Here is a 4,453-nt window from a genome sequence, read left to right as displayed (position 1 = left end):
AGAGAGCACCAGCGTTAGTGGTAAACGTGAACACCACTAACGCTCCAAGAATTGGCAATGAGCTACGTTAAGAGTCACGTTAACTTAGTTAACGTGAACTCTAACATGGAAGGGAGGAACAATGCCAACATTAGTGACACTCACCTTTGTCCCTAACGTTGGATCAAGCTAGCATTGCCCACGTTAGTGGTCACGTTAAGACCATTAACGTGAAAGTTAATGTGGAGCTAAGATTGATGAGCCAACGTTAGTGACACTCACCTTTGTCAGTTACATTGGAGATGGCATTCACTACCACGTTAGTGGCCACGTTAACTGATAAACCACTATTTTATGGTTTACAATATGTTTAATTGTGTGGTTTTATCATGATCTTTACCCACTTATTCATATAATTAGCATGCATTTATATTTCCTTCCTAAAAGTATTACATAATTGAAAACTTACTTCCTAGAGACTTTTAATTAGGTATTTTAATTCTCCTTTATTCCATTCGATGCCGTGATCTGTGTGTTAAGTGTTTCAGGCTTTATAGGGCATGAATGAGTGGGAGATTGGAAAGGAAGCTTGCAAAAATGGAAAGAATACAAGAAATTAAGGAGATGACCAGCGAGAAGTGACGCGGCCGCATGACTCACGCGACCGCGCGAAAGAGAGGAAATCGCAGTGATGCGGCCGCAAGGTTCACGCGACCGCGCGGATTGGAAAAGCATAAGCGACGCGGAGGCATGGACGATGCGCCCGCGTGGAAAAGTGAAACGCCGAATGACGCGTCCGCATGAATGACGCGACCGCGTGACATGTGCGATCTGCAGAATCTCAGAAGTCGCTGGCAGTGTTTCTGGGCTGGATTTCAACCCAGTTTTCGGCCCAGAAACACAGACTAGAGCCAGAAAACATGCAGAAATAGTGGAGAACATTCATTTCGCATAATTTTTTGTTTCTAGATCTGAAATTGCTCCTCCCCTAGGTTTTATTCACTTGAACATTCATAGTTAGGATTTTGGAGATTTTGGCTTTAGCTTTTGAGAAGAGTTTACCTCCGGTATTAGTCATTATATTCTGTCAATTACTTTTCATTTATTATTCCATATTCTTAATTCCTCTAAAGTTGACATTGGATTATTTTTACAAGTCATTAATATAGACTATTTTTATTTTCAATTAATCCTTTTCATTACTATTTATCATGTCTTCTTTTATTTTCCCCATTAATTATGTGATGTTTATAATTATGATGAGTGAGTAGTTCCATAACTTGATTGGGAGATGATTGAAAGGAAACCTTGAGTTGAATTACTCAAGAGATAAATTATAATTGGAATTATTGTTGGATCAACCTCTAATCATTGACACTAGTCCTTCCCAAGGGAGAGGATTAGGACTTGTGATTAGAAACAACTTTTCAACTTGCTTGACTTTCCTTTACCTAGTAAGGGATAACTAAGCAGAGCAACTTCCAATTATTAATTAATCTTGAGAGTACTTCAACAAGAATAGGGCTTCCAACTAATCTACTCCCAGTCAATGCTTTTATTTAAGATTAATTAAATTCCCTAATTTAATTTCCCGTTATCAACTCAACCATTTTTTTGAAAACATCTGATTGATAAAATAGCACATTTCCCTGCAACTCGTTGGGAGACGACCTGGGACTCATACTCCCAGTATTTTAATTTCAATATTGTGACAATCCTTTTAAATTGATAAGCGGATTTTCGGCTGGTTAAGAACTGTACTTGCAATGTATTTCTATTAATAAATTCTTAACTCGCCAATTTTCGCTACGTCAATTTTTGGCGCCGTTGCCGGAGAGTTGCAACAGTGTGCTAATTTATTGATTGGCTTTTATTTAATTGCAATTTTTCTTTTTATTTTGTCACTATGAGCTGTACGTTTCTTTCGTTAAATGACGCGTTCACTTCCTGATCCAAGCTTGCCAGTATTTGACCTTGAGATTGAAAGAACTCTTTCATGTATTAGGCAAGCTCGGCGTTGGCAAGTCCTTTCTGAGGACGAACCTGAAATGTCATTTAAGGAAGAAGTAAGCTCCCTCTTTACTGATCCAGTTGATTTACGTGCAGGTGACATGGCAGCACCCAGGAGAGTCACTATCCAGGAGGAAGGAGCCCTTAATTTCACACTCCAACCATTTCAGGCACACCACCCCGCAGTGGTTGTGGATTTCGAAATAAAGTCTTAACTACTCAACTTGATGCCCAAGTTTCATGGCTTACCTGCTCAAGAGCCTATCAAACACCTTAGGGATTTTCAGACTGCCTGTTCTACTGTTAAGCGTGATGGCACTGATGAAATCTCCATTTTGTTGAAAGCCTTCCCATTTTCTCTTGAGGGAAAGATAAGAGAGTGGTACTACACTCAACCTGGAACAACTGTTTCCAACTGGGATACACTTAGAAGAGAATTTCTGGAGAAATTCTTTCCAGCTGAAGTTGCCGATAAGCTGAGGAAAGACATGTCCATGATCGTTCAGGATGAATCTGAAACTCTCTATGAATACTTGGAACGCTTCAATAATCTTCTAGAAGCATGTCCCCACCATATGATTGACAAGATAGTGTTGCTCGGCTACTTTACACAGGGCATGAAATCTCAAGATAGGACCACATTGGAAGGTGCTAGCAATGGGTCTATGAAAAAGTACAAGACTACGGAAGAAGCATGGCAATTGATCAGCGACTTAGCCGGATCTACTAGGAATCGCAGGCAGAAACAAAGTCGGTCAAGAGATGTTGCAGAGGTATCCACTAGCAAAGAGTCTGCTGCTATAGCTCAGAGCTTATGTGAAATGACTAACTTGCTGAAGCAGATGTAGCTAAATCAACAATAACCACAGCATGTTCAGCCTTCTCCACCACAGCACAACCAGCAGTTGGTTCCACAAAGAGTATGTGGAATCTGTACAGATTATAGTCACTACACTGATGAGTGTCCGCAACTTCAACCGGAGGACCACACTGTAGCAGCCACTCATAACTTCTATGACCGCCCCAAACAAGGGTACAATCAAGGTGGCAGCTATAACCATGAATGTCAGGATAACTCTAACCAAGGCTGGAGAGATAATTCTAACCAGGGTTGGAGGGACAATCATAACAGAAGAGGCAGAGACAACAATGGAAATCAGAGGTGGAATAACAATAACAACTTCAGGCAGCAGAATCAGAATCAGGCCTACAAAGCACCTCATTTAAAACAGCCTCAAGCATCTCAGCAAACCTCTCAGATTACTTATCCCTCTTCATCTCCTAATGACGAGTTACTATAATCTATTGATCGGAGACAACAGGCCATGGAAAACAACTTTACTGGTACTCTGAAAGGTCTGACTTCTACTTTGCAAGCCCTTGTTTCACAGATTGGATCAATGGACAACTCCAACAACCAGTCCTCAAGCTCTGGTGGACTCCCCTCTCAACCATTACCCAATCCAAAGGGTGGCATTAATGCCATTACCCTAAGGTCTGGAACCACATTGCAAGAGAGGAATCAGGAAGAGCCAAACCCACATAAACACGCCTCAGCTGAAGTGGTAATGGAATTAGAAGATATTGAGGAAGAAAAGGGTATACAGGACATGGCTGGGGAAGAAGATGCTAGATCACAGGAAGAAGCACCAAAGGGCACAGACACTATGGAAAACACCAGTCCTATTCCATTTCCACAACTTGCAAGGAAGCCCAGAAAGCAGTTGGAACCTGATCCCAAAATGGTAGAAATATTCAAAAAGGTTGAAGTAACTGTTCCCCTTTTTTATGTTATTCAACAGGTACTTAAATACGCAAAGTTTCTAAAGGATTTATGCATACATAAAGATAAGATTAATGAATTAGAAACTATTCCCTTAGGTAGTTCTATATCTGCTTTAATGGGAAATATACCTGAAAAATGTAGTGACCCAGGCCCATGCATGGTTAACTGTACCATTGGAGGTGTGATATTTTCTGACTGCATGTGTGATTTAGGAGCATGTGTTAGTATAATGTCTTTATCTATATATGATGTTTTAAGGCCCTCCCTTAAAAAGGTCGGCAGCTCGTTTTGTGTTAGCAGATAAAAGTATTATTACAGTGGCTGGAGTTGCTGAAGATGTATTAGTGGGTATTAAAGGTCTCACTTTCCCCATTGATTTTTACATCCTGGAGATGCCCCAACATGACTCAGAGAAACCATCATCAATCCTACTCGGAAGACCTTTCTTGAAGACCTCGAAGTTTAAATTAGATGCTTTTGCAGGAACATACTCTTTTGAAATAGACGGCCGAGTGGTAAGCTTCAATCTGATTGGAGTCATGAAGCATCCTCCAGGAGATCATTCTATCTTCCAGTGTGATGTCATAGATGAGACCATAGCTGAAGTTCACCAGGAGGAGTTTGAAAAGAAGTACGTAGGACAAGGTCCGAGTGTGGGGAATTTTGAGGACAATGAAA

Source organism: Arachis stenosperma, chromosome 4 (assembly GCF_014773155.1).
Source record: "Arachis stenosperma cultivar V10309 chromosome 4, arast.V10309.gnm1.PFL2, whole genome shotgun sequence".
Classification (NCBI taxonomy): domain Eukaryota; kingdom Viridiplantae; phylum Streptophyta; class Magnoliopsida; order Fabales; family Fabaceae; genus Arachis; species Arachis stenosperma.
The sequence above is the reverse complement of the archived record's forward strand: the minus strand, read 5'-3'. Positions refer to the sequence as shown.